This window comes from Trachypithecus francoisi, unplaced genomic scaffold (genome assembly GCF_009764315.1).
Source record: "Trachypithecus francoisi isolate TF-2019V2 unplaced genomic scaffold, Tfra_2.0 Lachesis_group2, whole genome shotgun sequence".
Taxonomy (NCBI): Eukaryota; Metazoa; Chordata; class Mammalia; order Primates; family Cercopithecidae; genus Trachypithecus; species Trachypithecus francoisi.
The window spans coordinates 24,378,945-24,404,934 of record NW_022681465.1 but is presented as its reverse complement, the minus strand read 5'-3'; the positions used below and the strand labels follow the sequence as shown (position 1 = coordinate 24,404,934).

Genomic DNA, 25,990 nt, shown 5'->3' with positions numbered 1-25,990 from the left:
GGGCTGTGCTTACTGGGGCCCACTGTATGTCTGTACATCACACAGGAGGCCCCTTTCTGAGTTAGATGTGTTAGAGCTTTCCTTCCTTATCTGTGTTTGCAGCCTGATCTCTCAGGTGATTCTTTACTGAAAGAGAAATGACCTCTTGGGTTGTTTTTTGTCAGAAGAGAGGATGCTTTTTGTTAGAAGGGAATTCTACCGAGGACCCTTTCTGCCTAGTTCATCTCTCTCTCTCTCTCTCTCTCTCTCTCTCCCCCCCGCTCCTCTCTCTCCCCCTCTCTCCCTGCCCCCTATCTCACATTCCTTCCTCAGGAGTGAAGACCCTAACAGTTGTTAGGGGGTTTGGGCAACAACTCGTCTAGCTACTTCCTGCTGGAGAGGGTCACTGAATGGGGAAACAGCAGCTAGGGTTCCTCCTGAGGTCGATCTAGAGGTCCTCAGGAGAATGGAGTGTCCAAGTGTGTCGGGGGGGCGGGGGCGGGGCTCAATTTGTAACACCATTTGGAGTTTGATAGCTTCTAGGTGAGGAGATGAAGCTGGTCAGGAGATTTAACAAACATGGTCCAAATATTAAAGCTAGTACAATCATTAATAGTGGGCCTGCCAAAGAGAGGAGCCACGATCTCCAGTTTAGCCATTTAGACCAAGAGCCCCATAACTCTGACAGTTGTTGTATCTCAGAAGCCTGATCAGCTAATTTTTGGATGGCATACCTATCCCTGATTAGTTGACATAGAAACAGCATTCTTCCTCCCAAACAAGGTGTAGGTCACACTTTTCAGCAGTTTAGAGGTCTAGTCCCTGCCTATTTTATAGAGCAACTGCTGCCAACGAGTCTATTTGATTGTGTATAGTATCAATGGTTCAGACAATGTCCTTTAAACTTTTTGTAAAGTCTTTGGATGAGCCTTCATAGTAGGACAGAGAGGTTGCTAGTCCTTCAGGCCCTGGCCCTACACTTGCTGCTATTCCCAACTGACATGGTTTGGCTGTGTCCCCATTCAAATCTCAACTTGAATTGTATCTCCCAGAATTCCCATGTGTTGTGGGCGGGACCCAGAGGGAGGGAGGTAATTGAATCATGGGGGCCAGTCTTTCCTGTGCTATTCTCACGATAGTGAATAAGTCTCGTAAGATCTGATGAGTTTATCAGGGGTTTCCACTTTTGCCTCTTCCTCATTTTTCTCTTGTCGCCATGAGGTAAGAAGTACATTTCACACCCCCCCACCCCCGCTATGATTCTGAGGCTTCCCCAGCCATGCAGAACTGTAAGTCCAATTAAACCTCTTTTTCTTCCCTGTCTCAGTTATGTCTTTAGCAGCAGTGTGGAAACAGACTAATACAATTGGTAAGAAAATGTCATCCATACAACATTTCAAAAGGGCTTAAACTTAATTTTGAGAGGTATTTCTTATTAATAGTAGGACCATGGGAAGGAGACTAGTCCAGGGAAGGTGAGTCTGTTGAGACAACTTTCTGAGGTGTCTTTTGATAATGTCATTTTTTTTTCTACCTTTCCTGAGGACTGGGGTGTCCAGGCACAATGGAAATGATATTGTATGCCTAGTGCCTTTGAGACCCCCTGAGTGACAGCTGCTTTAAATGAATGGCCGTTGTCACTTTGGAGGTATTTAAGGAGTCCAAAGCAGGGAATTATTTCATTGATTAATACTCTTACTACCTCGGATGCCCTTTATGTTTGACATAGAAATGCTTCCACCCAGTTAGTGAACGTATCCACCCATACCAGGAGATACTGAGTGCCCCTCGATTTTGGCATATGGGTGAAGTCTATTTGCCAGTCCTCCCCTGGATAACTTCCCATTCTCTGAGCTTGAGGGGGAAGAAGCCATCTGTTGAGGGAGGTGTTTTTAAGGCAGATTTCACAAGCATTAACAACCTGCTTGACTGTTTTTAGTAGGTTCTCCTCTGAGAATAATCTTTGGACACACTGATAAGTTTTACTCTTCCCTAGATGAAAAGTTTGGTGAAGAGTCTTAATGACCTTTCACTGGTTGGAGGCCAGCAAGTGGATCTTGCATCCTCTGACTGCAACTATTCTGATGGCTAGAAAGTGAATCCGTGAGAAATGGCCCATTCTGTTTCTGCAGGAGAATACTGAGGCTTCATTTCCCTGATGGAGCCTTCCCAGATTAGAGGGCCTTCGAGGGTGTTGGCACTCTGAGGCTTTCGTGCTGCTGACTTGGCTGCCTAGTTGGCTAACTTATTTCCCTCAGCTATTTCATCCGTTCCTTTCTGATGTCCTTCACAATCTGCTACTTCTTGTGGAAGGAAAACTGAAGATAACAGCCTGCTAATTTCCTGATGGTATCTCGTGGGAGACCCATTAGGAGTGAGAAAGTGTCTCTCCTTCCAATTGGTGGCACGAGCATGGAGGATAAGAAAGACATATTTGGAGTTGGTATAAATGTTAGCTGTTTTTCCTTTGCTTAATTCAAGTGCCCTTGTGAGAGCTATCAGCTCAGCTAATTGGGAGCTTGTGCCTAGTGAGAGAGACACACTTTCAAAGATTCGGGGTGACTACTGCATACCCTGCCTTATAGACTCCCAGCTCTACAAAGAAGCTCCCATCTATAAAGAGGGTCCAGCCTGGATTTTCTAGGGTGGTTTCCCTGAGATCCTCCATGGCTGCATAGGTTTCTATTACAACTTGCTCACAGTCACGTTCAGGTTCCTCAGTTTCCTCTGGGAAGAAGGTGGCAGGATTCAGGTGAGAGCGTTTTTAGTTGGGCTGCAGACTCCTCTACTAGTAGAGTCTGGTATTTAAGGAGGTGGCTCTCTGTTAGCCAAAGGCCTCCTCTAGAGGACAGCAATTCTGCCACATTATGTGGGGTATAAACAGTGAAACTATTCTCCAAAGTTTATTTGGTGGCTTCTGGCACCAGTAGGGCCACTGCTGCAATTGCCTGGAGGCAGGCTAGCTATCCTTTAGTCACCAGGTTCAGTTCCTTACTTAGGTAACCCATTGGCTGTTGAGCTGGCTCCTAGGTCTGAGTTAAAACTCCCAGGGCCATTCCCTTTCTTTCTGACATGTAAAGACAATGCCTTCCCTATTGGAAGACTAAGGGTTGGTGCCTCAGAGCTTGTTTTAACTGGTTAAAGACCCTTTTTGACTCTGGATCCCATATCAAGGAATGAGTCTTGGCTGCCTGAGTTTCCTTTATTAACTGGTATAAGAGACAGGCCATTTCCCCATTCCCAGGTGTCCATAGCCTGCAAAATCCTATAACACCCAAAAATCCTCTTAGCTGCTTTAGGGTTTTAGGGAGGGTGAAGGAAGAAATGGGCTTAATCCTTTCTTCTCCCAGTGCTCTGGACCCTTCAGATAACACTAAACCCAGGTACTTCACTGAGGTTTGGCAAAGCTGGGCCTTGGATTTTGAAACTTATATCCCCTATAGGCTAAGAAATTGAGAAGGGCCTTGGTGTCTTCCAGAGAAGCTTTCTCCGTTAGAGCACAAAGAAGAATGTCATCTGCATACCGTAGGACTTTAGCCTGAGAATGAGAAAACTCAGAAAGGTCATTAGACAGTGCTTGTCCATACAAGTGAGGGGTATCACAAAACCTTTGTGGCAACATCGTCCAGGTTAACTGGGCAGTCTGGCCAGAGGGATCTTCGAAGGCAAATAGGTATTGTGAGTCAGGGTGTAGTGGTATGCAGAAAAAAAAGGCATCTTTTAGGTCGAGCACTGTGGACCATTTAGTTTCCTCAAGTATTTGGGTTAGCAAAGTATAGGGATTAGAGACTACTGGATGAATTGGGACTATGGCCTCATTAATGAGGCAGAGGTCCTGAACTAGTCCCCTTCCCCACTGGGTTTCTGCATCCCTAATATTGGGGTGTTGCAGAAACCAGTGCAGTGTTTGAGGAGGCCTTGCTTCTTCAGATTATTAATAATGATCTCTGGCCCTTTTCCAGCCTCTGGCTTTAGGGGATATTTTCTTTGGTTAGGAAAAGATGTGGGATCCTCAGGATATATTTGGACCAGTATAGCAGTTATAACTTGGCCAATTTTCCCCTGGCTTGCCCACACCTCTGGGTTAATATTGGTTGACACCAAGGGAAGACAGAGTCTGTACTGGGGCCATAAGGATGCTGGCTCCCACACCAGCTAAAATGTCTCTACGTAATAAGGTAGTGGAACTTTCAGGTATGACTAAAGAGGCATGTGTAAATAGTAGGTCCCCCTAGCTACAACTAAGGGGTTGGGAAAAATATAGGGTTAGAACCTATATTAGAGCAATCCAAAAAAGAATGACCAATGTCTATTATCTAAGCTAGTAGAAAGGTTGAAAGGATGAGTTTCATGATAGATTCTTCCCCTCTGAGATAAGCACTCTGTGGAAATGGAACATGGTATGAAAGGAAAGGAAAATCTTGGGAGCCCAAACCCACTATAGCTAAGGGAAAGTTAAGCCTGAGAATTAAGTGATGTGAAAACTACCTTCCTTTTGTTCCCAAACAGATAGCTGTAATTTCACATTGTGATTTTATCCTATGTGAAAATATAGATTTACTGAGCACAAGATGAATACACAATTCACTTTTCCCCTCCCTCCCTCTTTCACATGTAAAACGTAGATTCGTAAGCTCTAATCAAGGCCTCACAAGAATAACTACCGTGCCAACTTTTTTTCCCTTTCGTCCTTTCCTTCCTATTTGTTTCTTTCCTTTTATATATTTAAACCCTCAAAAACCTCTTTGGGAAAGGCAGAGGCCACAGATCCTACTGTAACTTGTGTTTTTTGTTGTTGTTGTTGTTATTTTTCCCCAGGTGCATCCTCAACCTTGGCAAAACAAACGTCTAAATCAACTGAGATCCACCTCACTCTCTTTTTAGTTTACAATAGGACACACTGTGAAAAGGTCTGAGGCTTTGTAGGCCCTGGACTGGAAAAGACTGGCAGCCAGAAATCAGTGTGAAGAAAAATCCAGGTACAAGGCAGAGTGAAGAGAAGAGAGGAGATGATTGCTAAAGACCTCTCTACTTGACAGTTGCACCACGGACCACACCTGCTCCCCACCACCCTGAGATCATATTGCATTCTACAGCAGTAGACTTCAAGTATTTTTGCTCGTATATCCCCTAAAAGAATTTTGCAAACTATTTATATCTCATAGACTTTTACGTTAACATCTAGAATTTTTATCATAAATGTAAATAGCTGAAAATGTGGTGATTTCTGGCACATAATAGAGATGCTTTAAATATATTTTCCTCAAAATCTTGAAGCTTCTGATTTAGTTTTTTTAATTTTTAGAAATTGTCTTTCCTTATAAGGAAAATGACAAATAAGGTTCTCAGTTTCAAATTGAGGAAAGCAGACTTAATTTATGTCAGAAAGAAATCTGACTGTATTTGAATTGAAATGTATGTGTGAATCCACATCCCTGTGCTACCATCTGACTTCTGAATTCCCGTTTTAGAAGAGATAGAGAAGGCATGGAACTCAGCCATGAGTTTGAGGTCTGATGAAATAATGTGTTGCCCCCTCTAATATTTTTCTACTGGAGGCTCTCTTTGTTTCCTCTCATACAATACTCTCTTATGAGCTGTGAAGTGTCAAGTTTTCCCCTGAGTAGCTTAGTGGTGAAGTCCTGAGCAATGCACCATAGTTGAATTTAGGATACGTGAAGTGGGAGGAAGTCAGCTGCAAAAGGGGAAATGGGAAGAGAGAGCCCATAGACCACAGACACATTTGTAGGTTGCCAGTTTAGGAAAGAATACATTTAGAAGTATGGAAGTTTATTCCTTAAAAAGATCTCAGCTTACATGCCCATTGGAAAATCTTCATATACCACCCATTAGTGTGTATGTCCCAGTTTAAAACAAACAAAAAACCCTAGAGTAATATTTAACTCAGTAATCTTTAAATTATTATATGTAGAATTTTCCATCAGGATGCATTTAATGTATTTGTTTTATATCTACTGTTTTAGTCAATCAGTACTTATATGGTGGAATGGGTAACACTCTCCTCCTCCCTATCCCCTCTACGACTAAAAAAAAGGATCACTTAGCAAATGGTACTAATAGTTTAGATTACACATTGAATTCTACCGTCTTTTGCTAGAAGCTTAACTTTTTACGGGGCCCTAGAATGCCTTTGGTTCTAAATTAATCTTGGCAAAATATTTCATTTAATTGTGAAATGATATGAATATTTTATAAAATGCTATCCTACTTAAAGCAAATATATAATTCAAGAAAAAGCAAAATTTAGGATACTAAGGAATTTTGCCAAAGTGTTTTAAAGAGGAGAGCCAATGAGATGGGGAGGTACTGAGTCCTTGGTTCTTTACCTACCATGGTAGGAAGCCTCAGGGCCTTTGGAGCCAATACCAGCAAACCACTTCTGCAGAGGTCTGGCCTCAGAGCAAGGATCTTTCTGTACCACATGCTCTAAAGACCTTGTGCTGACCACATATATTTAGACAGTTTTTAACCTAGGTTCCACAATTATTGTCAAGTTGGTTTTAAAAAGAAATCTTCCTTTCTTTCTCAAACATGTACATGACTGATACAGAATTCTGTAAGAAATGAGAAGTTCACACAGTAACCTTTATACATTTTCATGGCTGGCAAAATTCTTAGGGAACTTCTGTGTTATTCAATTTGTCAAGGCAATTCCTGTGTGGCAAACCATGTTTTTCATTCTCAATCCTTTACTTTCTCTCTGAATGGTGAGAAACTGACACTCACAGATAGACTGAAAGCTAAATAAGTGATTAAGTGATTGAATGGATGAATGAAAACCTATTAAATGCAAAGCATCTAGCCAAATTCCTTTGGACTAAGCAAGTTTAGTTGTCCTCTCGAGGAGCAGATTATTCCTTCATTTCCTTTTCCGTCTATTTCCCTGAATTTGTCTGCAGGCAAGTGTCCAGTAATTCTAAAAACTCCTTGAAATGACTAAAACAGTAAAGCTGAGACATGACAGACTGCTGGAGAGCTAGGCTTGGGGCCAGCAATGCTGAAATCACCATGAACTGCTGTCAGGGTCTCAGGAGCAGGGCGAGGCAAGAGCAACTAGGCCTATGGCCCTCAATCGCCTGTCTGATGCAATACTCTGGTTTAGTAAGAGCAGAGGGGATGGTAGAAGGAGAGAGGTGGAACAGAGAGGAGATGAGATATAAGGCGACCAAGTTAACTGATTACACAGCTCAGGTTTTCTCTTTAAATGTTAGGCTCCCATAAGGACAAATTCCACTCCATCTGTTACTAACAACAAATGAGAATAAACGTAGTCCCCCACCCTCAAAGATATAATGGTTTCTTTGAAAGTGGTGAATTTAGTTTAATCTCTAACCTTTCTCTTCTATCACCACCGGATATTGTTAAAAATGTATTTTATGATTATGTTTCCAGAAATTTCTTTTACACCTTTTAACCAGAGTGAGTTTTATGTCAAGAGCTGCTAAAGGGCTCCCTAGACTTGATCTTCTGTCTGAAGTGTAAGCTTTTATATTCTACAAAGGAGATGATGTTGCCAGACCTATACACATGACTTTGTGACTAGAAGGAGGTCAAGGATTCACAGCTAGTTAGTTGTTCATTGCCAACCCAGTAGCTATTTCCCACTCTCCTTGTAGAGGGAACTCTAATTTGTTTTAGTGTCCTTCAGCAAAGGTGGCTTGACCTAGCTCAGGCATACATCTCTGGTCTAAGTCACTCACGGCAGTCCCAGTCCTCTTGCCTGCTATTGGTTTTGTCATGAGCATGTGACACAGATGTGGTCAAGGAGTTAAGACAGAAGTCAGGTTAAGTCTTCCGGGAAAGGTTTCCTTACTCAAAAATAAAGTCACAAGCAAGACACTATCCACTTGTCCTGCTGGATGTTGTGATGGTACATGATAGCTCGTACTTAAGCAATCATTGTGTGTCTATGTGGGGAACTAGCCTGAGTATACAACTAAGACACTGCGCATGGCAGGGTAGAAGACAGAAATAATTTGGATCCTTGACAATGGCATTGAGATGCTGAATTACATAATCCAGGCACTGTCCTAGCTTGCCCCTTCTTCTTGTGCCCTTATTATTTAAACCTTCTGTGGTGGTTTTAAAACATGTCCACAATTCTTTGATTCTGTTTCCTGTAAGAGATGAAACCTAATTCCTCTACCTTGAGTATGATTTAGTGGATTTAGCTAGATTTAGTGACTCACTTCTAACAAGCAGAATAAAGTAGAAGTGATGGTATGCAACTACAGAGGCTAAGCCTTAAAGGCACTGTGGCTTCCTCTTTAGTCACTTTCTCCAGGATTACCCAGACTGGGTGAAGCTAGCTGTCATGTCATGAGGACACCCAAACAACTTAAGGAGATGCCCACATGGTGAGGAGCTGAGCTGGTCATCTGCCAATCGATAGTAGGTGAGTCATACTGGAAGCCCACCTTCCAGTCTCAGTCAAGACTTAAGATGATTGTAGTCTCTGCCTACATTCTGACTACAACATCATAAGAAACTTAGTACAACCCAGCTAAGCCACTCCAGAATTTCTGACTTGGAACTGTGAGACAATATATATTTGTTGTTTTAACTCATTAAGTTTGGGGGACATTTGTTATGCAGCAGTAGATAACTAAAACAATTTCTAAGATTGGATTCTCTGACCTTCTCAGACAAAGGCACAGTAATTGATAAAATGTTCTAAAAGATTGCATCATAAAACCAGAGAATTACAGGTTCCTCCATGGGTCTTCTGGTTCATTCTCTCTTTTTTTGAAAGATTGCGTAATGCTCTTTGAGATAAATAGATGTCTTTCTCATTAGGCCTTCCGAAAAAGGAGATAACAGTTGTTCCAGGGCATTACTTTCACAACCATCTGGTGAGAGGCTGAAATCACTCTGGTTATGATTAAACCAATTGCATCTCATTGTATCCTTAGAATAGTGTTTCCCAAACTTTCTTACAGAAAAAGTATCCTGAATTATACTAACTGATATCCTACAAAAAGAGTGCTGGAGACTTTGACTTTTAAAATACACATACAGCATATTAAAGGCCATAGAGACTTTTTGCAAAAAGAAAAGAAAAAGAAAAAGAAAAGAAAAAGAAAAAATCTGTTTAATTTTTGTAACTGAGAATTTCTCAAAGGCAGGGTGACTATAGATGGTTCCCTCCATACTACTTTCCGCCAATAAACATACCTATGAGCATTTCTTGGGGCATAAATGTTGTATCAAACACATAGAAACATGGGTGTGGATGAGAAGAGCTCATCATAATATACGCTGAATGGAATGTATTAGCATGAATGATCAAAATAATCCAAAACACTACACTCAAAATAACATAGCCATCCTACAGTTATACAGTCACATTCATTATCTGAGTAATCCGCAGCATCTAAGTTTAGACTTAGATCTTGAGTCAGAAATAGTACAAGAATTATCAATGTGCAGTTAGTAGCAAGTAAGACTCATGTACATTTATTCAAAAAGATCAGGACTGGTCTCCAAAACTCCAGACATACAGATTAGCTTCTTGTTTCCTATTAAACAACATTTTGCCCCCTCCTTTTACGATGTTTATTACTGCAGGAAAATGTTTCATCTGAAACATTTGGTATAAAGAAAAAACTTACAGAAATTTCTGAAATATTGATATCTGGTATATAAGACCCTGAATTAGCACACCTCTGCCAACTAAAAGGTCACGTAATTCACCTGTGATTCATACTGCCGAGGAAGCCAAAGCCCCCTTGACTGGTAGTGCCTTGGCAACAGAATCCCTGGATTATATCACGTTAAGCCCCAAAGTCAAGTGAGTGAAGCCCCACACTCCTACAGTGAGTAGGAAGATCACTCACAGCAGTTGAGTAGGACTTATCCTAACCAGACAAGGTCCCATAAAGGAAATGGTTCTGTCCTGGGGCTGGGCCAAGTTTGACATGCCCAGAATAAAACGATTCTTCAGTGAGGGAGCTTTGAGGAGGTAATAATTGCCTCTAACTCTTCCTTAGCATTTCGAAGAATTTTTTTGACTCTTAAAATCAAACTACATTAAACCACCCTCTAAGACTTCAGCAGAAATGCGATCTATGGAAACAAATGTATGCAATTGGATATATAAGTAACCCCAATTTCTCCCTCCATGCCTATGGTTCTCGATCTCATTCCTGCTGTTTTCACTTTGTCTGCCACCCGGGAAAGGAGGCTGCTTTTATAACTCTGGTTCAAGTGAGGACACAAATTCTCTTCCTTAGTCAGTATGCTTAGTAGGAAGGAGACACGCTGTCATTTAGGTATTTGTTATCTAAAAAGAGATCTCCAAAAGAAAATAAATGGAATTAGGGAATAATTTTTCAGTGGTCAAATTTTAGAAAATGGGATGCTAATGCTATAACAATTGCACCTTGGTCCTAATGGCAGGTAAATCTGTTTGGACTCCTTTCTGGCTTCTTAGCTCATTGCCCATACCCCTTTACTGAGAGACAGAAGCATTGCCATCCAAGCCAAGGACAGAATGACTATGTTTTTTTCTCACTCAGACCCATCATTCCCCAAACTTTCAAATTTCAGTTTTTCTCTAATATGAGGGATTTCTTGTCTACAGCTTTCCCAATTTCCCACATCCAATTCATCAGCAAGTCTGAGAAGGGTATCACTGAGTCCCAGAATTTCTATGAACTAAAAAATACTTGAAGGATTCTTTTTGCTCTGCTTGAGGGAAAGTCTATACTGTAGACTGCATTTATAAAGAGAACCCACAGCTACTAACCCAGTAGCTAGGGAGGACTTAGATAGTTGCAGAAACCACAAAGGGTCTATAACCAAAATGCAGTTTTGGTTGCTCGCCGCTTGCAGAATTCAGCTAAAAAGAGCGAGGTTTGGTATAGAGAAGGTGACTTTATTCCAAAGCTTAGCTTAGGGGAAGACGTACAGCCTCCTTCCTTTAAAGGTACCATTTTCCTTTTGGGGACAGAAAGCAGAGGCTTTTAAAGGGGCACTTGGCACAAATAGTATGCAGAGGAGGGAACAAGCAGGTACAGGGTCTACATGGCTTGCTTTGGTGCCTTATCTACCAGGTGGTCGAGCTGGCACCATCATGGGCAGAGCTAGGTTATAAGGTGAATGTTGTCTCAAGATACTCTCCAGGTAAGAGAGAGTTCCATTGCGGGCATACGTTGGGTTATAAATTGACTGTTGTCTCTTGAGGCAAGCTCCAGTTAGGAGAGAATTCTGGCTCTGGCGCTTCTAAGTAAGCATATAGTTAGATAAGCTTACCATGTAGGGAGTGTCTGGTTAAGGGAAGGTAAAGGTTATAATCGCAATTCGAAAGAGCTAAGTAGGAAGTGGAAAATAGGCGAAGAGGAGGAAAGAGAAAAGAAGATGAAAAAGTTGTAATTAAAATAACTCATTTTCTTTCTCTTAGAAAAATGGGAATACTCAGTTACAGGTCCACTGAGTGAAACCACATAGGACCTGAAAAGAAAAATAGACTAGGCTCCCTTAGTTGATTTTCTCCCTAGAGTTAAACATGAGCTGCTCAGACATTACCTGCTGTCTTAAGCAATGAGTTGCTCAATATCCATTATCTGAGGCCCAACACAGGATTATCCCAGTGGGAAGCTCTACTAGCACAGGTGGCTGAGCAGCCTGGCGACAACAAACCTATCCTAGAAAGATGGAGAACCTCCTGGGAGAACAGGCAGCAACCTCCAGGTGAGGGAGGCAATAATTCCAGCCAGACTCACCTACACAAATTTGGAGAGCCCACAGAGCCAGATGTTGCTTTGCCCGTGGGAGTTACCGTCATGGAAGAACACATTCTGATCCATATCTGAAACACAGTGGTGGGGGGTGGGGCAAGTGAGTAAGAGGGGTATGGAAGGGCCACCAGGGAAAGAAATAGTACCTTTGTAGGTTTAAAACGTTTTAGTAATTATTTTTCTGGATAAGAAATGTAGATGTACAGTATTTTTGAAAACTGATAATTTCCCTCCAATATTTCCCCACTGTCTCCTTTGATACAATGCACTCAGAACAGTCAAGCTGGGCTCATGATCACATGGGAGGGAGGTGACAATGGAAAGCAGAAAAATGAACTTTTGCAGCCAATTCATGAGCTCAGAGAACAGTTGTTTACTGAATGTAGGCAGCTAGGACCTTATACAATATCCCAGAGATCAATTTACCCCAGCATGGCTTGGACTTAGCAGAGAGGACCAATGGACCTGAATGGCCAGGCACAAAGAAACAAGGAAATCTAAGCCTTGAACAACAGAGACCAAGTAGACTGAAGACTAGAGGGGAGGATGTACCCCTGCAGGGAGACATGCTGCAGAACAAAGAACATATGAAGTCTTACTCCCTTCCATACCATGGCACTTACTACACAGGTACTTTGAAATTTAGTTATAACTCCAGGGAGAAGGCAGATATAAAGGCAGCTTGATCAAGTTTCCACTTTTCCAATAAGAATAAAATAAAAATTAAGTTTGAATATAGAGAAAAATAAGGGCATAACTGGTTTGGGATAAAATTATCCCCGCAACAATCACATTAAAATATAGAGTAAAATTGTAATGTCCACTCCTCTTGCAGAAACATAAAATGTACATCTTAGAATAAAGGAATACCATCCCCTTTCTATCATTTTAATGGTGTGCCTCAGGCTTTAGTACCACACTTGGATAGGAGGCTGTACTAGTTTGCTAGGGCTGCCATGACAAAGGACTACGAACCGAGTGGCTTTAAACAACAGAAATTTATTCTCCCATAGTTTTAGAGGCCAGAAGTCCAAAATTGAGATGTTACCAGGCCATACTCTTTCTGAAGGCTCTAGGAGGGAATGCTTCCTTGCCTCATCCTAGCTTCTTATGGTTGCTGGGATCCTCAGTGCCCCATGGCTTAGAGGCGAGTCATTCTCATCTCTGCCTTTATCTTCCCATGGTGTTCTCCCCTGTGTCTTTGTTTCTGTGTGGTTTTTTTCCTCTTCTTATAAGGACATTGATCATATCAGATTAAGGGCATGATATGGTTTGGCTCTGTGTTGCCACCCAAATCACATCTGGAATGGTAATTCCCATAATCTCGTGTTGAGGGAGAGACCTGGTGGGAGGTGGCGGGATTATGGGGGCAGTTTCCCTCATGCTGTTCTCATGACAGTGAGTTCTCACAAGATCTGATGGTTTTATAAGTGTGTGACAGTTCTCCTTCATACACTCTCTCTCCTGCTGCTATGTAGGACGTGCCTTGCTTCCCCTTCACCTTCCACAATAATTGTCAGTTTCCTGAGACCTATCCAGCCATGTGGAATTATGAGTCAATTAAACCTCTTTTGTTTATAAATTATCCAGTCTCAGGTAGTATCTTAATAGCAGTGTAAGAATGGACGAATACAGGGCCCATCCTATCCCAGTATGACTTCACCTTAAATATTTACATCTGCAACAACCCTATTTCCAGATAATTAACATTCTGAGATTCTGAGGACATGTATTTTAGTGGAACAGTATTCAACCCTGTACAGAGGCTGTCGCCACTCTGCCCACACAGTTGTCCCAAATGCATGACTACAATCCCCTTGATTTCCTACAGAGAGAACAGAAACCAAGTGGGAACTTGACGATTTCTTTTTACTAAAGGTGCACAGAAAAGTAACTGTAACACAGCAAAGAAAATTAGTTAAAACTCTACTAATAATGCCTACTTTCTGAGTGGGCATCTAGGCTATCTAGGTGTTTCTCTAACACAAGGTGCTATGTTCATGGGCAGGAACCGAATTATTCTCACTCATGGAAGTGCTTTTGACTCTGTGCCCTTGGACAGTGGGTTCTCCTAAGGCCCCCAGAGAAGTATTTCTCCTTCACTATGGTCCAGCATCTACCTCCCTGACTCCATTTCCTGCCCTGGGATTAATTTCTTTTTTTTTTTTTTTTTTTTTTTTTTTTTTTTTTTTTTTTTTTGAGGCGGAGTCTCGCTCTGTCGCCCGGACTGGAGTGCAGTGGCCGGATCTCAGCTCACTGCAAGCTCCGCCTCCCGGGTTCGCGCCATTCTCCTGCCTCAGCCTCCCGAGAAGCTGGGACTACAGGCGCCCGCCACCTCGCCCGGCTAGTTTTTTTGTATTTTTAGTAGAGACGGGGTTTCACTGTGTTAGCCAGGATGGTCTCGATCTCCTGACCTCGTGATCCACCCGTCTCGGCCTCCCAAAGTGCTGGGATTACAGGCTTGAGCCACCGCGCCCGGCCGATTAATTTCTTTACAATTGACAATAGGAATGACCACTCCCTTCAGGAGAACAGCACCTTTCGCCTTAAAAGAAGAGGGATCTTACCTAATAAATAATTCACAACATAATCAGAGAAGAGCTTAAGAGTTAAACTTTAGTACATTCTGAGGTTTTCAGTTTTAAATGATGCCAAAAGCAAAAACTGGACTTTACTGAGAAAGTGTAGCAGATAAGTGTAACCCCCTAGAGTCCAGGGGTCATATCCGTCTTTCTCACTAGAGTAACTTCCAAGATTAGCAGAATCCTGCACGTAGTGTTCAAGCATGATTCACTAAATGGACAAATCAAACTTGAATTGTTCAAGCCTTTTGAATGCTTTTTAATGGTCTCTTTCCAAGTATGGGGTAAAGATTATTCCTGTTGTATTTTTCAAATACTAATTTTCTATATACAGCTCTCAACACTTACTTCCTCTCTTCCCTGAAACTTGCTGCTATCTAACTGCATGCAGAGAAAAGGAGAATTAACATCCTCCCTTCCGACAGAGCAACAAACTTTGAAGAGACACAATCTTGGTTAAAGTATAAAACACATATTTTATGTTTTATGTACATAAAACTAGAACCTTCAGGTAGAAAGGACCCATCTATTATCCCCAGAGGAAGAATCTGCCCCAAGTCCCCAACTCCTTTGAACTCCTTTAAAGGGTACTTTTCCAGGCTTCTCTACTTCTCATCTTTGTACCAGATCCTTCCCTCTTCCTGTCCCACCAGGTAACTCATGATTTGAGAGGGCAGCAGCCTCTCACCCACATAATCTCACAGGGCACTGGACCCAACAGTCCATGACTCCAATTTACCAGGTCACCTGATTCAAACTTAGGTTGGCCAAAGCTGACCTCCAACTTATGCCTGCTCTTGACTTCTTAGTCCTCCCCAAATTCTCCTTGTGCTGATGTTTGCACCCATTTCTGGCTGCTCTGTCTTGCTCTTGTAATCTAACCTTAGTGTCTGCCTCTCTGCCTTGACTCCATTCTGGCTCAGCTTTCCCTCAGGGTTTCCTCTGGCCCTGTGTCCATCCAGTCCTTCTAGGATTACCAGTGACTCTGGCTTTGGTCTATGAGTTCTTGTAGTAACACATTCTTCCTGGCCATGCTCACCCAGGGCACTGGACTTCTGTCCCCTGCTGCATTCCTCTCTGGGCGCTCCATTCCCTCACTCATAGTTTGTTTCTGTTATACAAAGGCTGATTCTTACTTTCCTTTCCCAGTTATCCTATATCTTTAATAAAGTCATCAGGTGGATCACCAAATTACTGAACACTATTTAGATAAACATTTTGTAAGCCAAAATTATCCAGATTTATAGTATGGGAAGTTATTGTCAATAATTGCATCCTATTTTTATTTTATTTCACGGTAAGAGTATGCTACTCAATTTAAAATCAATCTTTGCATCCAGGCAAGTGGAACTTAAACTAAAATTTCAAGATTCATTTTCTCCTTGAGAAAAAGCAGTATGGTGTAATGGTTAATGGTATCAGAGTATGGACTCTGTAGGCAGATGACACGGCCTAGTTTGCATTTCAAATCAGTCACTTACTATATGTGTGACCTCTAGAACAAGTTACCAAACCTATGCCACATATTGGGGATGATATTATTTCCAACCTCAAAGGCCTATTGTAAAGCTTAAATGCCTTCACACGTGTAAAGTACTTGGAACAGAACTTAGGGCTTAAAAAGCTGGTGAATACTAGCTACCACTACTATTGTTCTTGATCAACAGCTTAGTATACTGCAGTCATCAGCTCAGAGATCACCCCGAACTCTAACAACACTCTCAAAACCTTTTGACAAGTATTTAAGATAGATAATGACATCTTTAGAACAAACAAAGTAGTTTTCTTACTGGATGAAAAGAATATAACCCTGCCATTATGGCTTGTAATAGCTGGAAAAGCAACCTGGATCAGTCCATTGATACTAGAGAGACTCTGATCTTACTTAGTATCTTACTCATAACCTAGCTAGGATAGACTCACAGATAGATTTTGTTGTTGTTAGTCATGCCTAGAAACTACCCTCCCCCTTGCTCTTGGTCTTCCTTCCTTTTCTACCCTCTCCCTATGACTACTTTTATTCCTGGCAAAGAGTCCATGGATCCTCACATCTTTCAGCATGGAACACCTCCTAGCAAATGACCCAAACTCCTTTACAAAGACTCATTACTTCTCATAGCAAACATCTGATGCACAAAGTAGGCTCAAGGGGCAGAGATTCTGATCCTGTCTCCTCTGGAATGATGGAGTAGGAAAAATACAAGGAGCTATCATTTCTGGCAGAGCCAGGACATCATAACCAAAGCATCAATTTCCCTTTTAAAGATATTTTAGAGCAATCAGCATTTTTCCCAGATGTTACAGTCTGGGAAATCCTCATTATTTGTAGATTCCATATTTGTGAATTTGCCTACTCACTAAAATTTATTTGTAACCCTGAAATCAATATTTGCAGCACGTCTGTGATCATTAGTGGTCATTAGCACAGTGTGGCAAAAAAACTCAAATTGCCTCATGTGCAAGTTTGCAGCTGAGGTCAAACAAGGCAACATTCTACCTCTTTGTTTCAGCTCTCTTACTGTAAACAAGTGTTATTTTCACGATCTATTTAGCACCATGTTATTTGAATTTTTGTGCTTTTTGTTGGTGATTTTGCAAGTGTAATACAGAAACTCTATCTAGTGTTCCTGAGCACAAGAGGGCTACAATGTGCCTTATGGAGAAAATGGATAAGCTTCATTCATGCTGTTGGCCATGAGCCCAAAGTTAATGAATCAGTGATACATATTATACAAGGTGTCTTTAAAAAGAAACATATATAAGACAAGGTTATGTTTTGATCAGTTGACAAAAATACTGTTATCAGAGGCTTATAGGAATCTGACTATTTCCTCTGGGAGCAATCATTCAATGTTCAATTAACTTGGTGTTCATAGAAAGTTCACAGATTTACAGTGAATAAGAAGAATCAACTGTACATCCAAATCTGAATTACTGCATTCAAAGAAAAATTACCATTGCTAGCCACTCTACAAGAATAGCACAGTAAGTTGTCAAAACGAAACTACTCCTTCAAGGTAAATTTACTCCTTATATAAAGGGAAACACTGTGATAGCCTTTTGTGATAAATAAAGATGCCTAATATACCCTTACCTGAAAGAAGACTATGAAATACCAAAAACAAAATATAGTTTAAGGATAGGGATAAAAGATAAAATAAAACAAAAACAATTCTTGAAATATTGTTCCCTCTCTTTTCTACCTACTGATTATCAAAGTGCAGTTCAGAAGACAACCAGGAAGTTGCCACCTTCTCTCTGCTACCCCAAACTACAGCAGGCATGAAGTCGTATTGGCAAGGAAATCAAAGTGTCTGTCTGTCTCCCACATTCCAGGTCCATAGAAAGAGAATTCAGTAGACACATATCTTCCCTCCCTTACAACTGGCAGAAACTTTGGAGAGAAGAGTTAAAGCAGGCATGGCTTTCTCTACCACACACCACTCATCACCCACCTACTCTGTCCTAGTGGAGGGGAGTCACAATTATAGGGATGGGCCCCAACTCTGAAGACAGAGGAGAGAGGCAGGTGACCTCGTGCAAAGATTAGGAGTACCCCGGACCACCCTCACTTCTGAAACCTAATCCAAGTTCGGAGTTGCCCAAGGCCACTCTCACTTCTGGTACTCACTGCAAGTTTGAGGGTCCCTGAGACCACATTCATGCCCCATAATTCACTAGAAGGACTCAGAGGACACAACAAAACCATTATACTTTTGGTTATAGTACAGTGAAAGGATACAGATTAAAAATCAGCCAAAGGGAGAGGCACATAGGGCAAGGTCGAGATTTCTGGGTATGTATATGTCATACAATGTCTTCAATAAGTCTTCAATAAAATCCACAAAGTACATTTATGTTTTATAAAACACATTCCCTTTTTGGGGCATGGAGCAAACCCTGATTCTTGCTTTAAGGTTATTGCTGGAGAGACCACAGAATTTAACTATGGGATCCCAGAAATCTCTGGGTTACCAGGAAATAAATGGACATCAAACTTTTCTTCCACAAAGCAATTGTAAATAGGCATTCAATTGCAAAGGAAGAAATTGATGAAGATCATGTGGGAAGTTATTAATCAGTCATATTTTCTGGCTATTTAATTATCTTGTTATAATCTAGAGTATAACACCTGAGTGAAAGTCCAACATCACAACTTTTTGTATTAGTTTGCTCAAGTTGCCATTACAAAGTACTAAGTGGCTTACACAACAGAAATTTATTTCTTATAGTTCTGGAGGCTACAATTCCAAGATCAAGATGTCAGCAGGATTGATTTCTTCTAATGCCTCTCTCATTGGCTTGTAGATGGCTGTCTTCTCCACATCTTCACATGGTCTTTCCTTTGTACCTGTTGTGTCCTGTTTGTGCAGTAAACTGCACACACTCTGTAAACAGCCTGTCTCCAAATAGAGTCACATTCTGAAGTATTAGGGGGTTAAGATTTTAACATATAAATTTTGGGGACAACATAGTTCTGCTCATAACACTTTTACAATTGATGAATGCAAGCCTGTTATTAATATTAGCATTTGAGACAGGACATCTAGGAATGGGATTGATACTAAAAACTTCGGTGATTCTGGACCAGAGCATGCCATATCTGTTTTAGGTCAACCAATTTAGAGGTTGGCCTAACAGAATCCCACCAAAGTAATGTAAATCTACATTCTGTTATCCTCTAAATAGATTCTAGCTTATTTACAACTATGTCTTCCTTCCTAGACATGTCTACCTGTTATAGCAACATAATAATACCCTAACTACTTTGTAGCCTGCATTTTTAATACTGTGTGTGAACTTTGAATTAGATTTTTGGTAAATTCAGTACAACATTTTGTAGGATAGCAAAACTAATTTTTGTTTTGTTTTGCTTTTGTGGTAAGAGTACTTGTCTCAAAGATCAATTCCATGAGATCATTTTATTGTCATAAAAATAGTTATATTAACTTAGCTTTACAAAAGATATTTTCTTATGGTAACCATCTTAGCAAACATTTTTTCTGAGGATTTGTTATTTGTTAATAAAATTTCAATCCTGATGCTTACCATAAAATGTTTATATCTTTTAATATTTTTATTGAGAATGACACCAAACAGTAAAATAAAAATGATTCATATTCTGAATTTTCTCACTTAAGAAAATCTCATGAGAGTCGCCTTTCCATCAGAAAAGTGAAAGTCATGGTCACATGTGATGCAGTCATTGCTTCGGTTCCCTGGTTCAGCTTAAAAACAGTCCCTAAAATAGGCACTTTTGCCCTTCCTGGTGTCTTGCCTGCATCATACTAACTACATCTGCAACACTGCAGGTGTCTTTTATTCATTGCAAAGCAGTTTGTGCTATCAAATAGCAGCAAGTGAGACTCAAGACTGAAAATCAGGGACAGGGTACAAAATAATTGCAAAGAAATCTGAAATGATATAGAAGTTGATATTCTTGTTTAAAGACTTCTAAAGCACTAGTTTTAAAAAAAAAACAGCATCAGATAATGGTACTAAAAAAAGCCTTGAAAATAGACTTTCATACTCCAGATTTAGTCAAAATATTTTACTATCATTACCCATAGAATTAAGAGGCTGTACATAAAAGAGATTAAGAACATGGACTCAAGAGTCAGAATGCCTGAAGTCAAATCCTGTGTTCATCTCATAGTCACAGTCAACGCTAGGCAAGTTACTGGAACTATCCATTTCTCAGTTTCCTTGACCATAAAATGTGACTAAGTCTAGTAATTATATGGTAAGGCTGTTTTGAAACTGAATCAGTTAAAGCACTAAGAACAGTACCTGGCACTAGGCAGCACTCAATAAATGGGGTTAAAAGTGTTATCCTCTCCCCTTTCTTCCCTTTGATCTCCTGTATGTATGCAGCTCCCATCTCATCACTGCTGTCTCCTGTAGTTCTCTTTTCTTTTTTCCATTTTCAGCTTTCTAGGCAGCTCTGACAACTGGCTCCTCTTTTGCATCTCCACTCTGTCCTCTGGCAAGTTCAATATTATATGAAAAAAGCTGCCTGTTATTAGTCACTTCCATATTAATAATAGCTAACATTTTTGAGCATTCATCAGGTGCCGGTTAGGCTACCTTTTGTGAAACACACTGAACTCCCTATACATCTTCTTGCCTGAACTCTCATGGGAACATACCGCCTTGATTTTCCTTGCCTTCTCTGTCTTGCTCTTAAATGCTGGGCTTCCTTGGCATTCCCTCCCCAGCCCTTTCTCATTCTACACACGTTCCTCTGGGTGATGAAGAGCCCATGTCATCAATTACAAACCAAATGATTACTCTTAAACCTATATCTCTAGCTTGAACTTCTACCCTGAGCTCCAGAACTTTATATTATACACGGGCACTGAAATCTCAACTTCGATGTCCCACTGCACTGCCAAGCCAGTGCAAACAGATCTGAATTCATTTTCATGCCGAAGCTATGCCCCTTTTTGCATGTCTGTCTGAGGAAATACCCCTACCTCAACAGGTTAAGTGCTGGATTTGCAGTAGTAAACAGCAAAAGCGTAGGCTCTGCCCTCATGGAGCTTAGAGTCTAACTGGAGGATATAGTAGAGGAAACAAGTAAATAAGTCATACTTAATTTTTGGTTTGGTGAATTGTTTCTTTGGATTTTTCCCATTAGCTCTTTATAAAACTGACAAACTCCTGGTCATATTTTGCTGCATAGACTCTGTTCAGCAACTTATGTTTTTTTGCATTCAAGAAAATTGTGATTTTTATGTGATCAAATCTAATGAGCTTTCCTTTTATGGGTTTTTCTATCACTTCAAAGTTTAGAAATGTTTCTTCTATTGGGAGAGCTGATGAATATTCAAATTTGTCCCCTAGTTTTTTAATTTGTTTATGTTTCATTCTATTCTACCTAGACTTTGTTTTGATGAGATATCAGTGAAGTCTTATTTATGAAGATTTGCAAAAGTCTTCTTAGTATATTGGATGAGGGATTCCTAGATGACATTCTCTTTTATTGCCGTAACATTTGAGACCACCAATTTTTGTTTTGAAATTTAAATCTTCCTTGGTTTATCGGTACAATTGTTAGGTTTCTTCCTACTTTTTGAACTTTGACACCTCTCTCCTGTACCTATTTTCTCATTCCTCTTTGTTCTTCCTCAATTTTTTTCTTTTTTGAGACAAGGGTTTTGCTCTGTCACTCAAGTTAGAGTGCAGTGGTGTAATCTTGGCTTGCTGCAGCCTCAACCTCCTGGGCTCAGGCAATCCCTCCACCTCAGACTCCCAGGTAGCTGGGACCACAGGCATGTACCACCATGCATGAATAATTTTTGTACTTTTTGTAGACATGAGGTCTTGCCATGTTGCCCAGGGTGGTCTTGAACTCCTGAGCTCAAGCAATCTGCAGCTTTGGCCTCCCAAAGTGCTGGAATTACAGGCATGGGCCATCACAACCAGCCTTCTTCTCTTTCCAATTGTATTTGTTTCTCACAGCTAAATTCTTGAATATCTGTTAACTTGATTGCTTCTCTTGACTCAATTCTGGCCCACAGTATCAAAGATCACTTTGATTAGGATGACTTCCAGATTGATATTTTCAGCAATGATGTCTCTGAGTTACAAACCTACTTCTTTGAGCCCCTACTCAGACGCAGCAAGAACACAACTTAACCTAACCTACAGTCCCCTGCAGACTTCAGTTAGCTCATCCCCCTCATTTCTCCATTGATAATAAAGTTTTGTTCCATCTGTATTTTAGTCATATGTACTTAAAACCTCAGAATCATCTTCACCTCTCCTTTATCCCTCATATTTGATTAGTTAACAATATCTACATATGCTTCTCTTAAAGACTATTATTATTTTTACCTGTCCCTACATCTCTACTTCTAACTGATTAACATTCTAAGGTAACAACTCTTTCTTGAAGGTTTGGACAACACCCTAACTGCTCTTCACATCCTCTCTTCATTCTTTAAAGTTTATTACACATTTGTTATCATCCTAACTCTTATCATACTATTTCCAAAATTTAAAAAATTAGGGTATAAATGATAAAGTCTAATGCTTTTATCCTAGTTTTCAAGGTTGCATATGAGTTGATCCTATTTGCTATAGTTTCTTATTAAGAACTTTTAAAGTAACGGGAGAAAGGAAGAGCAGAAAGGATAAAAAGGAAAAAGAAGAAAAATGAAAAAGAAGAAACAGAAGAAGAGAGGAAAGAAAACAAGGGTTTGTTTTGTTGAAAGTGACATACTGTACTCTCAAAATAAATTAACCACAAAAATGAAATTGTTGACACAGAGAACTAGGAATGTAAGAACTGAATCTGGCTTCAGGATAGTTGGATCCAGGATCTTACATGATATCATTAGGACACTATGTCTCTCTCTATTTCACAGCCCTGTTTTCCTCAGTATCTGCTTCATTCTCAATCAGAGCCTTTGCAAAAAAGATGGAAAAGATGATCACCAATTTAGCAAGCTCATTTAGACAGCATCAGCAACTTTCTTACATTAACTGTAGATTGGCTCACCTTGGATCTTGTGCCCAAACCTAACCAATCACTGTAACCAAAGACAAGTTGTATACACAGTAAGCAGACCCAGGACACATTGCCATTCCTGGAGCTACGGAGTCATGTGAGCCCTACCTGAGACAAACGGACTAAGAGTAGAAAAGAGGAGACTCTCCAAAGAGATTTTGATCACACACACACACACACACACACATAAGAAAATAAATTTGAACAAGCTAGTGAGCAGGCTAATCTAATAAGGTGGAGTTGCCAATTCTGCTAATCATCCATTGGTGAGATTTTGTCAAGTTAATTCAATTTTATTTTTGCTTTAGTTTCTTTCTCAAAAAAAAAAAAAAAAAAATGGGCATAGAATTTATGCCACCAGCTGCTCCCAAAAAACAAGATCCTCAAATGAACCTTAACAAAGTACTGCCAACATCACAAATGGCAAATGTTTGGAGTTAAGTGTGGGCCCTACACTGAAGCTCTTCACAACATTAATCTATACAAGTATGAAGATTTTCATTTTAAAGCCTTTCATGTTAAATCTTGTTTGATCTGAATAACAAAACCAGAAAATACAAAGTTTTAAATTTTATATATGATGCATTTGTTTCTCAGGCCACAGTAAAAGATAATCCCCTGAAAACTCTTTCTCATTTGTCACATGGGATTGGTCATTTCCTCCCTTCCTACTCTCATTCTTTCTAGTAGAGTCACATGTAAAGAAAGCCTAGGGACGCCCCTCAGTACAGCCTCAATCAGGGCCTCTTTTTAAGAGGCCGACACCTGTGTAGAGGGCACTGAATTTCCTCTTTACTCTTCTTCCCCAACAAAGAATAAATTCCTTTTGGGCCCAGGCCCACCCCTACCTAATTAGGCCTTCTCATTTGGGCAGAATTAGGCCAATCAGGAACACTGCTAGGAGATGATCACGTCTATGTTATTGTTACAAGAGCAGCCACGTCTTCCTCCAAAATTGTCTCTGCTTCTTCCAGTTTTGTAGTCCACCAACTGGGAAACCAAAACCAATCAACCAAAAAAATATAATTCTTATCTATAATAAAAATAAGAATATACTAGTCTCCTCACTACTATTCCAATATTTTTCTATAGCATAATTCAGTTATTGAGTTTTAACTCTCCTAGGACAATGGCTATTTGTCAGATTCCGAATCACAGTTTATACTTTTCACATTCTTAACAAAAATAGCTTTGACATTTTAAAGGTATAAATTCAAAGAAATAATGTGTAACTATAGAAGTCCTTATTTTTGCATCCACTCCTCCACAATATCTCATAGGTGTCTACACACAGTAGCTACTTCAAAATGCTTTCTTAAGTCAAACATTGTGTTTGGAGATCCTACATACTAAACCTGCTAGAGAAAAAGCTTTTTGATTCAGATTTTATTAATTCAGATTCAATGACCTTTCAATTAAGAACTGAACTAATTATCTATCTTAGTATTGTTAATAAGAAATGTTACATAATAAATAATGGGTAATATTCAATTGCATTATATAAGGAGGGAGGGTTATTTATTGACTTTGAAAAAGGGTTTATGTTTTTACATTTACATATAAATTATATTATGCAATTATAATAGATATCATTTTTTGAGAGCTTATTGGAAGTGCAAGGAATTATGCTAATGATAACTGTCTTAAATGTTATTAAATTATCACAACAAATCTATGAGGTAATGTAATCTGTTCTTTACAGATACAAAAACATAATTACAGAGAGAAATCATTCACGTGGTATCTATAGAGGTTCAAATACCTATAAACATTAGCCTATTAATTAATATTACACTCCTCCTCCTTCTAAGAGGTGAGTGCTCTTCAGAATGGCACATGAATGCAGCGATTTTAAATTATTGTTATACATAAAGTAGGACATCTTCGCAAGCAATATTTGAAAGCATATTTTAGTTATCTTGTACATTAGAAAGTAATTAAACATATTTCTCCTCAATCTTACAAATGTCTTCCTCTGAGTTACTGAGACTCCTAGACTTCTCTGCCCCATTTACTACCAGTTAGCAAGTTCACAAGTTATATTCCATACCTGTAAACCTCACTCACATTACTCATAATTTCTAATCCAATCATTGCTGCCACCTCAGTTTCCAAGAACCATATTAAATTCTTTGAATATCAATATTATATTTGTTAGAAAATCCATTTGTTAGTCCCAATTTTTGAATAATAAAAAAATTGCTGTTGAAAGAGGTAGGAAACTGATCTTCCTGATAAATTCAGACATATTTAATTTCCCACAAAAGCCTCATTCTAGTAATTTCATCTTTCCTGTAATGCTATTTCCCTGGTGGAAAGATCAGGTCAACGTGTTCCACATTTTTGGACAGCTTTGTATTTTGGATCAGAAATGTATGGCAGCGAACAGCTGTGGAGAAAATAGACTGCAGTGTGCTGGATAAATGCTAGCCAAGTCTCACTGAAATGAATTCCTACTATTTTAGAAAAACAACCATGCAAACTATATGCCTCATGTCTTCATTGTAACTCAACTCTGGCCTATGCCATACATATGAGAGAAACACTTTGGCAGTATTTGGTTCTATATCAACTATCTATAGGCTAGAATCTATCCTGAATATTTCAATTCTATTGAGTTCAAAAATCATTTGTCTTATGTACCCAGCAGAGACAAAAACAAGAGCCCCTCCCTGACAACTATGCCTAACGGCCATGCAAAAGTGAGTTGGTTGTCCAAGACATGCCCTTATGGAAAAAATTTCTAAACACCAGAATAAATCCAACACTTCTCTCTCCTGCCCTATCAGTCTATCACCTTTCTCAAGCATAGAACAGCTCACTGTAAGTAGATGAAATGTTCCCAGCTGTGTCTGACTCATATCATGACTATGAGTCTTTCCAGTGTGGGAAAAATATGAACTTAATCAATTCCCCATGTATAAGGCATTTCTAATTTTTTCTCATTCTCTCTAGAGAACAAGAAAGTCACCTAACTTTAAGACTTGGTGACCAAAACTCATCCAGCTAAGATAAATAACAAAGAACAATATTGCTGATTAATCTCTTCCTAGGATGTACAAAGAGAAACACAAGGAAAAACAATGAAACCACGGAACCTGAGCAAAAAAACTAAAGTCATAGTAAAGTAACTAAAGACAAATAAAAGAAAAAAC

General features: G+C 39.8%; 1 long non-coding RNA gene across 1 annotated transcript in view; it reads left to right on the top strand.

The window, feature by feature from the left end:
- LOC117064826 overlaps positions 1-25,990 on the top strand; it is a 99,049-nt gene that overhangs the window by 10,834 nt on the left and 62,225 nt on the right. The window contains exon 2 of the long non-coding RNA XR_004429703.1: positions 17,208-17,305. This is a non-coding gene — a long non-coding RNA (uncharacterized LOC117064826). The remainder of the gene's footprint in view (positions 1-17,207; positions 17,306-25,990) is intronic.